The sequence below is a fragment of the Macaca mulatta genome, chromosome 20 (genome assembly GCF_049350105.2).
Source record: "Macaca mulatta isolate MMU2019108-1 chromosome 20, T2T-MMU8v2.0, whole genome shotgun sequence".
NCBI lineage: Eukaryota > Metazoa > Chordata > Mammalia > Primates > Cercopithecidae > Macaca > Macaca mulatta.
In genome coordinates, this window is record NC_133425.1 from 75310242 (window position 1) to 75324747 (window position 14506).

At 41.0% G+C, this 14506-nt stretch overlaps 1 long non-coding RNA gene across 1 annotated transcript in view; it reads left to right on the top strand.

The window, feature by feature from the left end:
- The window catches only part of LOC114674428 (uncharacterized), a 253722-nt gene that overhangs the window by 134832 nt on the left and 104384 nt on the right, over positions 1–14506 (top strand). The gene's annotated exons all lie outside the window — the stretch shown is intronic.

The window sequence follows — 14506 nt, forward strand, 5'->3', positions numbered from 1 at the left end:
TAAATGGCTACAAAGAGGCAGTAACCAAATTTCATCCCCATCCACTTGACTCATACGTCACAGTCTAAGACTCCTCCATGGGCCATGGAATTTGGGTAGAGACAGAGTAATGAAATTGCTGCAGTTTGCCCATAAAACCAGCACCCTGAGCTATATGCCTACTCCTTTACTAGACAATGTCTGTGTGTTTCTCTCCAGCTCACTAGCATTAAGGAGAGCTGTTAGCAGCATAATTAAACATACTTGTTTCAGGCATTGGAAATGGTCTTAAAGAGTTAAAACCTCAGAGCATTTGTAATCTGTCTTTCAAATGGTATTAAAAATTCATTTTCTAGAACACTGATAGAATTTTCTTTCCCCCCTCCCAAGCAACAAAATCTATGTTTTCACAATCCATAATTCAAACCCGATCTTGGAAGAAATGTTGAAATGATAAACATGTTACTTGTGATTTGTGGCTATTTAATAATGATGGTATTGAGCAAGGAAATTAGACCCATGTCAAATGTGGTTTTGAGGAGATACCTGCAAAAGGAAGAGACTTGTAAAGAGATTTTTCTTCCTGGGAAAAGTGTGTTGCTTCTGTACCTCTCTTCCTGAAGTTTCTTAAAATCACATTGCCCTTTTTCCTTCCTTTCTGACTCATGTTTCAAATGTGTGTCTATCTATTTGTTTTAAGATTTCTCTAGCTAAATGAAACAAAATTGATTATTCCTTGGTTTCAGCTTTTGTTAGTGGTGATGTTAACTTTTCATTGTGGTTATGATGAAGGTATAGGCAGGGAATAGAGGGATGGCATTTTTGACACCTGATTGCTAAACATTCCGTCTGATTTTTTCATATTCTAAAAGGTAATGTAAATGAGATGTCTTCGTGTCTTAAAAGGAATAGATGAATAAGTGGCTTAAATGTGTTCTTGTATTCACAAAATGAATTCATATCCCAGAAAAATCTCCATACCAAGAGCTAGACTTTCCAGATTTGTCCTGTCGTGTTTTATTTTTGTCTTTTCCACTGATTATAAAGGCTTGCTACCTTGAAGTGTGATTGACAAACCAACAACATCCACATCACTTGAGAACTTCTCAGAAGTGGAAACTCTGCACTGTATCCCAGGACTCCTGGATCAGGATCTGCACCATTATTGAAAACCCCAGGTGATCACACACACCTTAAAACTGGAGAAGCACTGAGGACAAAGTTACTCGGTCAAAGTCACATTACCAGTAACAGTGTCAGCCTCAGTCTTTCTGTTGAATGAAGGTGTGGGATATAAGTTCTCTTCCAGTCCTAAAGTTATTGACTTAACAGCCACTGAACATCTCGTCCTTGCCACGTTCCATACAAGGCATTAGGGGCATCCTTCAAGCAAGGTTCCTGTCCTCAGATGATTTTCCATGCACAGGAAACAGGCTAGCAAGCAGCATCCTTCAAAGGATGTTTTGCAACATAAGAAATGTTTTGTATTCACACTGTCCAATATGGGAGCCATTAGCCACACCTGATTATTGAGCACTTGAAATGTGACTAGTGCAACAGAGGAACTGCATTTTAATTTTATTTAATTTTAAATAGCCATGTGTGGCTGGGCATTGTGGCTCATGCCTGTAATCCCAGCAATTTGGGAGACTGAGGCGGCTGGATTGCTTGAGGCCAAGAGTTCAACACCAGACTGGCCAACATGGTGAAACCTCATCTCTACTAAAATGCAAAAAATCAGCCAGGCATGATAGAGCACACCTGCAATCCCAGCTACTTGGGAGGTTGAGGCACAAGAATCACTTGAACCTGGGAGGCAGAGAGGTCATGCCACTACACTCCAGCCTGGGTGACAGAGAGAGACTCTGCCTAAAAAAAAATAATAATAAAATAAAAAATAGCCATGCATGGCTAGTGGCCCTCCTATTGAATAGTACAGCTATAAAAGGTGTCAATATGGGCTGGGTGCGGTGGCTCACGCCTGTAATCCTAGCACTTTGGGAGGCCAGGGTGGGTGGATCATGAGGTTGGGAGATTGAGACCATCCTGGTCAACATGGTGAACCCCTGTCTCTACTAAAAATGCAAAAATTAGCTGGGTGTGGTGGTGCGTGCCTGTAATCCCAGCTACTCGGAAGGGTGAGGCACGAGGATCGCTTGAACCCAGGAGGAGGAGGTTACAGTGAGCTGAGATCTTGCCACTGCACTCCAGCCTGGTGACAGAGCGAGACTCCATCTCAATAAATAAATAAATAAATAAATAAATAAATAGTATCAATGTGGTAATGAGAGTGCAGACAGAATCTGTGGGCACACTAAGGAGAGAATAGTTTACCCATCATGTGAGGGAGGGAAAGATCACTCAGAGTCTCTTTCCGAGGCCAGACCCGGACTGGTCTCCAAATTGGGGACTACACAGGGAAGATTCAAGGTCCCTCCCTTTGGTGGGTTTCAAGTTCCTCCCGCTCCCTTTCTCTGCTTCATCTCTCACTTCTGCCCTTTCTCCATTCAGAGCTGAAGTCACTCTTGCTTTACCATGTTCAAGTTTCCAAAAATGGCCTTTTTTTCTTCTCCTGCCTAACAAATTCCTTCGCATCTTTTCAGAGCAAGCCTAAAAGCGTATCCATTGATTCCTCATCAGTGTCACTTCCTTTGTGCTCCCTTCTCACAGAGTTCCCCTTTCTTGGTAGAAGGCAGCAGGGCCAAAAAGGTGATCAGGAGCTCAGGGCCTGATGTTCTGTAGATCTGAGTCTCAATTCCAGTCTAGCTTTGTAACCTCAGGCTACTTTTCTAATGTCTCTAAGCTTTAGCTTCCACATCTGTTCTATAAGGTGATTGTGATTTAAGTGATTGTTTACATGTAACTCTCTTAGCTCCGTGCCTAGTATGTCATGAATCCTCAAAAAATATTTGTTATTTATACTATACTTATTTGTATCAATGTATCTTCAATATTGTTATATTATTGATGCCTAAGTACAAAACTATGCAGTATAAGTGCTCCAAAGAATCTCTTCATGACTCTTCCCTACCCAACAAAATGTCTGGCCCAGACTAGGTGTTTAATAAACGTTTACTGAATGCATGAGTAAATCAATGGGTGGATAAGTAGGTAGATGGATGAACGGTTACATGGATAAATTGATAGTCCCATGGAAATGTCTAGTGAAAATAACAACTTCTCCCGGAGCCAATAGCATTTAAAAATGATCATCATACGGGAAGGTGGTCACATGACTATTCTAATGCCCTACTCTAAATGCCATATGTTCACCTAATGCCTGGTAAAAGGACTAAGGGTTATAAAAGTAACACTTCCTTCTCATAGAGGATGAGAAAATATTAGGGGAAAAATGATAGAAAATTTGAATGAGTACACAACCACACAAAACTACCAACTCTTAACAAATTGAAGTATTTTTTTCCAGGAATTTTTTTAATGTACTTTTTTTTTTTTTTTTTTACAAATTCATGGTTGTACTTGTATTTGTCATTTAGCTACACATTTCCCCCCCCCCCCAAAAAAAAAGAACACAAAATTGAGTTGGCAAATTTTGGAGCAACTGCGGCGGTTGTACACTGCAAAAAGAAGTAAAAATGGGTATAATCCTATGAAAAACAATTTGGTAGCCTCTGCTAATACAGAATATGTACATATCCAATAATCCAGAAACTCTACTTCTAGGTGTGTACCCAACAGAAATGTGCGTATGTGATCATCAAAAGCCTGTAGAAGAACAATTAGCAGCACTATACATTATGGGCAAAACTGGAAACTATTCTCATGCTCATCAACAGCAGAATGGATAATTAATTGCAATATATTCACACAGTAGAATGGGAATCTGGAAGCTGAAACTCTGCACAATAGCATGGATGAGTCTTTAAAACAAAGTATTCACTGAAAGAAGCCAGGGATAACAGAATACCCTAGATGTGGGTATTTATAAAGTTCAAAAATACACACCTGATCTAAGCTGTTAGAAGTGGCTTCCCTGGGTGGAATAATGACCAGTTGAGGCCCAGGAGGGCTTCTGGGGAGCTGAGAATTTTTTAAATTTATTTTTATCTAGGTACTGCTTCTATGTGTATATGATCTGTACACTCTTCTGTGTGTTTTTTACAGTTCCATAAAATCTACTTTAAGAAATCACCCCTAACTTTTTTTGTAAACCCCTTTTATAAACTCATGCCAATACCTGCAAAGCATTCCATCTTGTTTATATATCACCATTGACCTAACTAGTTTCCTATTGTTAGACACCTTTTTCTCCTGTTTTGTTTTGTTTTTTTTCACCCTTTTCAATAATGCTTTGATGACTAACCTTGTATGTGATTGGAAATGTGGATCCAGGGTTATTTCCCTAGGATTGATCCCAATAAGTGAAATTAAAGGGTTTTGAGGCTCTTGATACTATTCCAAATTGCACATAAAGGACTACTTTGATTGTTATTCTTACTGTTGGACTGTTTATTTGTTTGCATGAAATAAGTTCACGCTGTCAGGATTCTGAGCAATTTCGACTTTTTAAGAATATTGGATGTCCGTGAACATTAGATCATACCTCCACCAGCTGTGGGCTCTATCACACACACAAAAATATCTATTTTGAAGAAAAACGTTCTAAGTGAGAATTCACGGCTCTCGCTTAGAATTCTTTCCTCAGGGATGGCTTTTCCAGCATCAGGCAAGAAGGAGCCTATTCCTAGAGACCCAATTTTCCAACTCCAGGAAAAGCCAAGCAGAGCCTTTGCTAAGTGCAGAGGGTGCTGAGAAGCATAGATTCCCACTCAGAACACAGGCAATTTCATGCACAAAATGGATATTTTGCTCCATTTGCTGAGCTGAAATCAAGGTGCACGCTGGAGGCCTGACAGCTCTTCAGCTGTAACAGCACAAACGTGCTGCTACAAGACTTGAAAACTGTTTTCAAAGATTTGCTTAGTTTTTCAAAAAGAATTGTCAGTTCCCAGCTAGCGTGAGGCTGACTGCTGAGGTGGGAAAGAAACCAAAAAGATAAATAAGCATACGAATCCAAATATATTCTTAATGTTAATGCCAGGCAGATTTTGAGAGCTCAAAGCCGTACTTAGATTGATGCCGAAATACCCAAGGAGTCACAAGCAATCTGACAAGTTGAGGCTTAACACCAGAAATAGAAGGAATTGATTTAAGACATTCCCTCTCAGATCCTGTTCACCCTAAGAGGAGCTTCAGAATCTAATAAGCGGTGCTGGAGGACTGAGACAAATGTTCTAATCACTCTTCTTGAAAGTGGGGGAAATAGAGCAAGGATCTTTGACATGCTGGAAGCAAATGGTTTTCATATTTGGTTTCATCAAGGAGATAAAGATTCTTTTCTGAGCACCTTTTGGCATTGCACACAGTAAAGGGGATACTTTTGTTCTGCAAATTTCACTCTGATCAGAGTGATCTCACTCAATATGTGTGGTTAATGCCTGACCTACCTACTACAGCCACCGCTATGGACCCCTCGCCATGACACCCACAGCAAAAGAAGTCAGTGAATCATGCTTATTATTATTTTTTCAATCATAGATCAGTTTTTACTGTGAATAAAATTGCAAACCGAGTCAAAAGAGCTGGTTCTAAAGACAACACTAATGACCTGGCCATTTCCTTGGCAGTTTAGTGAGATAAAAAGCTGGGGTCTTAGGATGGTGTGTTTGGGAAAGGCTGGAGAAAGGGGTTGGGGAATACAGAAGGGTAGCGCAGGGGTCCCTTGGAGGAGGTAAGGTATAGGGTCTGGTGAAACTCCCTACCCCTTCCCTTATGCATGCAGAAATTGGACTCTGATCTAAATCTCTCAACTATTTTTCTTATAAGTCAAATTAGAAGTGGATGTTTTATTTAGTTTAAATCAAAAGTGATTGTCTGAGAATATACATGTAAGCATAATAGACATGCTTTTTGCTGCTGTAATAACTATAGATTGCAGGAAACAAGCTGTAGGTCCGTCAATAGGAGAATGAAAAAAGCAAGTAACGGAACCTCCACATAATGGGATCACTGTGGCTGTTAAGAAGAAGGGGGTAGATCCAAATACCCTAACATGAAAGGAGGTTCATGATGCGCTATGGAGGGGAAAAGCAATTACATGTAATATGTACTCATTAAAGCCCTTCCTGCAGGAACCGTCTTCTTGCATTTACACATTTCTGTCTTGGCTACATTTTCTTTTAAATCGAGTAAATAAGTGAAATGAAATGAAAAAAGAAAGAAAGCAGAAGCAATTTCCTGGATTGTTGTTAAATGTTGTTGTTGTTTTGTGTTTTGTTTTGTTTGTGTGTTTGTTTTCTAAAGGAAAACAGCTGTTTTGGTAAGAAATCATAAATGGACACCTTTTGTGTTAGGCTGTGGCCTTAAATTTGGGGCCCAACTCCTCCTTCAAAGGAGAGTTTCATTGTTTTTTCCATGGTACTACTAGCATAATGGATCTCAATTTCAATTCTGATTTATGTGGTGTCTTTCCCTACATTCTCTACTTGCTCCTTAGCTTTGCCTGGGAGGCAGGTGTCATGAAGCCCAGAGGTTTCTTGCCTGAGATCATCTTGCTGGAAGCAGTAGAACCAATCCTCCAGTTAATACCGTCTGGCCCTAAATCCCAAGACCAGCAATCGCCCAAAGCTATTCCCATCCATTTATATCTCAAAAATGGAGGTCATAGAACCTTACTCTTTGATTTGTTAGGAAATTGGTAGCCGTTCATTTTGTCTTAAGAGTGCAAGTTCAAAAATCATGTCCTCCGGTTTCAAGCCACTTCCCAGTTGCTGGACTTTGAAAAAGTTGCTTAATATCTCTGCATTACAGTTTTCTCAACTGTACAAGAGGGATAACAATCATGTTTACCCCCGCAAAGTTGCTGTGGAATTAAATGAACTAATGCCCAAGAGCAGTGGAGGAGGCTCCTAGAATATAGTACAAGCCTAATAAATACTAGTGACAACTGCTCATATTAAACTCATTTTATAACCTTTGGCATACCAGGAGCCTCAATTTCTTCATCTATAGAATGGGAACAGTAATGTCAATTTCTCAGGGTTTTTATGATGAGTACACAAGTTCATGAATGTAAAGTGCCTGGCATCAGGTAGCAGCTTAAATTAATGAAGTGCCAAGTCTGTTCCCATACCTGACCTTCCATGTATTGGGTGACCCTCATCAATGGAGTAGTAATGATATTTCTGTGAACTGATTGTTGGCATTTACAAAGACAGGATGCTTGTCTCGGCTACGGGTGACCTGTAGAATTATTTATGAGCCAGACAAACCGAATAGCAAAGGAAAAGCCCAATATTCTCATAGCAAAGTATTCCTCTTCCTTGAAGCATAAAGGGTGAAATGGACTAGGGAATTCAGAGAGCATTCTGGAAGCCTCTAGGCAACCATGAGGGGAGACAAATAGGGAAAAGAAACCCAACAGTTTGCAGCCTGAAGAAAAGAAATTCAAGGTATAGCTACACAGAAAGTCTAGATATGTTTATTGTAGGGAATTGTGAACGTAGGTTCTTCACCCGCAGGATCACTCGGAACAGTTTTGATAAGTAAGAAACACATTAAAGAAAATGAAAAGATCCTTAATCATCACTGTGTAAAAACAAGAGCTTTTGGCTCAGTGTGCTCAAAGTCTTCAAGAAGGAAATAATATACGTCAGTGGGCCAAAAATTCATCCAATTTTTAAGTGAAAATGCAATCTGGGGCAATTGCTTCCCAATTAAACCATATCTGCAGTGATATTTTGCTATTTCTGGAATTCTCCATTTCATTGTTCTCTTACTCATGCTGAACCGTTATTTTCTCTTGCTGTAAAAAACAAAGGAGTGTAACAGATAAGAGCGCAGAACTAGAATTGCACTTACTGGATTCGAATCCTGGGTCTGTCATTTACTAGCTGTGTAATACTGGGCAGGTTACCTACCCTCTCTGTGCTTTTGTTTTTGCACCTTTAAAATGGAGCTGATAATAGTACTTCCCTCACGGGGTTGTTGTGAGAATCAACTAGAAGAATGTCTGACATTTGCTCAGCACAATACTTGGTACATTGCAAATGCTCAATACATGTGAATTCTTATTTTTAGTACAATGATTTTATCGTGATTATAAGACTCTCACTCTCCTCTTGTGAGTAGGTGGAGACGTGTCTTTCCAACAGTATCAGCTCTGCAGCGAATTTGACCACTTCTGCTGTCTGGTTACAGGCCTTAGTGAGATGTCATTACTCCTGCAGTTTTCTCATCTGTAAAATGGAGATAATAATATCTTGCAAGAGTCTCGAGAGGATTGAATGAAGTAATGTCTGTGGAATGCCCGGCCCAGAGTAGGCACTCAGCAAATGATGGTGTCATTATTTCTTCTTTTTAAAATACTCAGCATTTTACTCCTAAGTAAGAGTATCCAATCTAGAGGCGTTTTAATTTTAGTTTGTTTTTATTTACTTGTATAAGCAGCGAATCCCAAACACTTGACACTGTAAAAAATATATCTCTGATAGGTGATCAAGGTTAGCCATAAAACAAACATTTGGCCGGGTGCGGTGGCTCACGCCTGTATTCCCAGCACTTTGGGAGGCGGGCGGATCAAGAGGTCAGGAGATCGAGACCATCCTGGCTAACACGGTGAAATTCCGTCTCTACTAAAAATACAAAAAAATTAGCCGGGCGCCGTGGCGGCTCTATAATGGGAATGAGTTTCCTAATTTATCTGAGTCTCAGTTACCATCATCTGTAGAACAGGAATAAGCAGATCATCTTCAAAGGATTGTTGCAAGAATAAAATGAGATGCTGGACATCAGGAACATAGCACAGGGTCTGGTACAAGGAAAGCATTCAATAAATGGCGACCATCATTATGTGTGTCTCTGCTTCTTTCCTGGCCAGATCCCTCTGTATTGAAGGTAACAGTCATAGTTCTTTCCTTCAATCCTCTCCTGAGCTACTTAAGAACAACCTCTAGGAGGGACAATGCTGATGAAGCCAATAATATGAATTCGGTGTTTTGGGGGAATGTGCAATTAGGTCACTTACAGCACACTGGCCCTTCTCCACATGCCGCAGAGATACAGCATTTGATAGCAGCATGAAGATCGGTTCCTTCCTCTCTCAAAGCTAGCTTTATTGATTCCCTCATTCTAATGGGGGCAGGGGAAGAAGGAGAAATGAGGAAATGTTAGCAAAGACAGAGGTTAGGTCCACTTGATTTTGCCTTCACCCACAGAAGCAGTAGCTGCAGGAAGATTGGGAAAGAGTCCAGGGTTAACTTGAGCCCTGGCTTGCCGTCCCACTCTTTTCCAATCAATTCCCAGAAGGTAGCCATTTTTAATTCTCCGTTTATCTTCCTTGACTAGGGTCATGTCTGTTTTCAGGGCAAAGATTAGAGAAGTGGCAGATAAGTGGCTGATATCTCTGGTAATAAATGAATATGAGCTTCAAGCCCGGTGTAATTAAAAATGTATAAACTCACAGTTTATTCCCCCTTAAAAGTTTACAGTCTTCCCTTGAAATGCTTCTTGAACCACCATTCAACTTGTTTTTTAGTCATCTTTGCTGATAAGAAAAGGGAAGGAAATTGAAGACTCAACCGAAGACACTCCCATCTGTGCAAAATCAAACCCATATCACCAAGGGAGGCATGTGAACCTTTATCTTGGCATCTGCCGGGCCACTGGGAGAAGGATGTCACCGATCAACTTCATATTTACCTTTGCGTTATTAAGCTATGAGCCAGGGCCCTTCTAACTCAAACAAATATCACAAGCCTCATCCAGAAAGTGGGCAAAACCGGCAAAACAAACCCAGGCCAACTTCAAATTGCGGAGTCATCAGTGCGTGGGTCAGGCTGCCATCAGCAACATAGAACCAGCATTTGCTCAGTTCCAGAGGAAGTTTATTTCAGCTCAGGAGCTTCAGTCCATTTGCCTTACAAATACTACCATTATGTGCTATTTGAGGTTTGAATGATGCCACACAAAGAGACACTCCCTGTGTACCTGCCTCTTCCACAAACTGAAGAACTCTCAGAATTCCAGCAGAGGGAATCAATTTCAGTAGATAGGGTAAAGTGAGGAAAAGAAAGAAAACTAACCAGGCCCCAGGCAGTTCCTTAGCTACTCCAAGTGCATTGTTTTACTCAATCCTGACAACAGTTCTGTGAACAAGATTATTCTCCCATTTTACAGATGTGGAAACTGAGGCTTCTACAAGTGACTTGCACCAGGTCTTGCTCAGAAGGGGAGGAGGCCTGCTTCTGCCTCTGCTCGGCCTCCAACCCCCTTTCTCTTCTGTCAGCCACCCAGGTGGGAGTGGGCTGCAGATGCTGTGGGTTTTGTTCCTGAGTAGTCTGTGAACAACTCTCCAAGCAAGCCTGAACTCTTAAGGGAAATCCTTCTCCCTGAATAGTTCTTTTTTTGCTTTGCTTTTTTTTTTTTTTTTTTTTTTTTTTTTTTTTTTTTTTTTTGAGACAACGTCTCACTCTGTCACCAGGCTGGAGTGCAGTGGTGCAATCTCGGCTCACTGCAACCTCCCAGGTTCAAGCGATTCTCCTGCCTCAGCCTCCCAAGTAGCTAGGACTACAGGCGTGCACTACCATGCCCAGCTAATTTTTGTAGTTTTAGTAGAGATGGGGTTTCACCATGTTGACCAGGATGGTCTCGATATCTTGACCTTGTGATCACCCGCCTCAGCCTCCCAAAGTGCTGGGATTACCGGCTTTAGCCACCGCGCCTGGCCAATAGTTTCTAAAGGAGATGACCATGTTAGACAATGGGTCTGGTCCCAAAAGAAAATTGTGTGCCTTGCCTTTCCCTTTCACTCTTTTAGAAAGAGTGAAAAAAGGAACTCCTTCCTGGTGGTAAAAATGTGAACGGCACTGAAGTGGTTACCAACCATTTTGTTCAACCAGACTATTTACAAGTAGTAACAGGGTATCTGTTTCCTGTCATCTCCATCATATATCTTAAGGCAGAGAGATTGGAAGCCCATTACAGTCTGATATCTAATCAATACGCACCGTATTCCTACAGCAGGAAGTAAAAGAATAGGCCCTTGGGAACCAGAGTTCAAATTACTCTACTGTCGATTCCAGATAGCAGCTAATGATAGGCTAAGCTTGGGGTGGGGAGTGGGATGGGGACAGGGTGGGATGAAGGGGAAGAAGAGACCATAGTTTAATGGGATAGTTAATTTGAAGATCAAATATGCATTCACTTTGGCCTCATTTGAAAGCTACATATTGTCTCTTAGCAGGCAACGCTTCTGACTTCAAATGCTTTTCTCTCTGCAGTGCCAAAATATGTTTTAGACATACATATGTATCACACATTATGTTTGGGTATTAAATTATATATCCGGATATACTTCCATATAATACATAAGGAAGCCTAAACGAACATAAATATGCATTTGGTTATTCAATGAGTATTTACTGAATGCCCATGTATATATGTGACCACCTGGACATGGTCATTGGCATAGTGACCAGTGACATAGTGGCCAGTGACCACATCAAACTTTGAGCAAGTCTCGACCTCATGGAACTTATGTGTTAGTGGGGAAGATGTTATTGTGTGATCAATGTGTAACTGAGGTAGTAGGACCAAAGAGGCAGGCTAGAGAGTTGCCTTTTAGTGAAAATGGAAGTACTGAAATCTCCACATTCTTAGTTTATTTCTTGCCTCTCCCATCTACCAGCTTTGGGACATGACCTCTCTGAGTTTCAAATCCTCCACTTGTAAAATGGGAACAATAATACTCACTTCTTGGGTTATTGTAAGGATAAAATAAAGTAAAAAAGAAAAAAGGTGAATTTTTTCATGTAACCTACAGTCATTCATCAAAAAATGCCTGTTGCTTTCTGTTTTCATGCAGATATTGGGCATCCCCAGTGAGCATCTGTGCAACAGGCTAGAATGTGGTGGCACGATCTCAGCTCACTGTAACCTCCGCCTCGCAGGTTCAGAGGATTTTCCTGCCTTAGGCTCCCGAGTAGCTGGGATTACAGGCACGTGCCACCACATCCGGATAATTTTTGTATTTTTAGTAGAGATGGGGTTTCACCACGTTGGCCAGGCTGGTCTTGAACTCCTGACCACAAATGATCCGCCTGCCTCAGCCTTCCAAAGTGCTGAGATTACAGGCATGAGCCACCGCACCCGGCCTGTGCCAGCCTTTGTTAAGTCCTGATAGGAATTCCGTTGTGAAGTCCTCATGGCTCATTCACATGCCCAGCTCCTCTGCAGGCTTTGTGAGCCTGGGGCAGGGGCTCCTCACCCCACATGTCACGTTTGCAGCTGGCTCCATGTTAGGCTCTGCTCATAGGTAGGGCTAGTGGCAGACTGCAGGACAATGGAGGGAGAAGGGATTTCGGCCTTCTCTTGGCTTCTGTTCCTCACAGCCTCACTTCACCTTGGCAATGACACTTCCTCCTTGCAGCAGGTGTTGACTCCAGGCTCCAGCCTGAACCACTTTGCACCTCTGTGGAGGAGGCACCAACACCAACAGGCAAGACCCTTTTCTCAGACTTCTGGGTCTCAGCTCCAAGGGACCCTGCTATGAGCCACAAGTCGAGAGGCAACTCAGAGGTCTGAGCCTCAGCCCTACCAGGCCTGTACACTGAGCTTCTGAATTCTTATATACCTGATATCACCCTAGAGCTGTCAGCAGCTGCACCCTACAGCTATTACTGGGGTATGGCCTCCGTGTTTCCTTTTTTTTTTTTTTTTTTTTTTTTTTGCTTTTTAAATCTTCCAGTAAGTGTACAATCAGGTTCTTTTATTGAATTATTTAGCTAAAACACCTAATGTGTATTTGTATTTTCCTAACTGGATCCTTTCTGAAACAAAGGGTGAGGGTCAAAGGTTGTCACAACTCTTCCAAGGAACTTCATCCTTTCTCTTATTCAGTCCTATAGCAGCTTGCTTCTTCCCATAGGACTCAACAACAACGCTCTCTCTTTCTTTCTCTCTCTCTCTCTTTCACACACACACACACACACACCAGCAACATGCCTGTTTCATGCCTCAGTCTTCCATTCAGAGGCTCTCAAACTCAGGCCCATGTAAAGGCCAGACCAGAAACCACATCCATCCAGGTCCCTTTGTAGCCCTTTCAACAAACCCAAACTCCTCTTTGCAGCCACGGACAAGACAAACTTTCTGTACTAAAATTGCTACCCTGAGGTCAGGAAACTTTCTTAGTAAAGTAAGCCTTAAAGAAATCCAACTAATTCTAAATAGCTTAAGACTTTTGGTTTTACCTCTGCTGGTCAAAAATGCCTTATTACATCAACACATGGAAGAAAAAGCTGTATTACACAAAGCAGAGACTGGTACATACCATCTATTAAAAGCTGAAACTTCAGCTAGCCCTATTGAAACCTCAAGGTACTGGGTGTGGCATTTCTTTAGTTTCCTTTTTGTTTTTGTTTTAATTTAGCAGAGATAGGATTTGAGCCCAGGGCTGTCTTCTGCTATCAATGGTCATTGCATCCCCCATCATGACATTCAGGACCACTTGCTAATCATCTGACCTTTCCAGGCCATTTGCAATGTCCTTAGCTGTCTCTTTTTTCTCCTGTGTTTTGCATTTTTCCTAGAATGCCTCATTCTTCTCCTGTGCTTATCCACACTCACTTGTTCATTAAGAACCGAAGGTCTACTTTCAGCTGGGATCATGCATGCTTTTGAGTTGAAGGTCAATCGTACACTGTCCTGTTTTAATCTGAAACCAGTTCAGGTGTAACTTAAGTGTTCTCCCACTGTCTTGGAACTCAGTTTCATTAAGGAAAGGGTCTATGCCTGGCATTCTTTTATTGTTCTTAAAGAGCTGCACACAACAATTCTATATGCTGAGTGTTTCTTTGATCTAGTTAATATAAAATATTATTTTAGAAGTTAGAAAAAATAAAATGCGAAAAAAATGCATCTCCAGATGAAAAAACTTTTGATTTATTCTGAGAACTCCAAATCCCACTGTTTCTTTGTTTTGGCTACTAGTAAGCTCACAGATAAGTTTCATCTTCAATCTCCAGAGCTTCCCTTAGTCTAAATTCTCCGCTAACATTACACGGGTTCCTTTCCATGCCCCTCCCGCTGTTCTCCTCTCAACCCATGTATTTCCCAACCACTTCACTCTCTGTGTCTTGAACTTTTACCTTCGTTTTAATCATTTCATTATTTTATTGTATCTGTGGTTATCTTAAAAAAAAAAGTATTTTTTAATAAATGTGTTTTCCAAATATATTTTGGAAAAAAACATGAAAATTCATTTTTTATGAATGTATTTTCCAAATCCATTTCAGAAATAAATGAAGTATGAGGGGAAGCTGTACATGCAAAGATTGGGTACGTGAAAAGATGGGCTGTATATTCATTAATTTGTGCAAACATAATTCTTTTATAGGTAAGAGCTTTCTGCTTCGAATTACTTCCTCCATGTAAATTATTCAATAGCCTTAATGATTGTAAGTAAAGTTTATTTTTCCAATATAAAAACAATTTTTACGTTTCCATT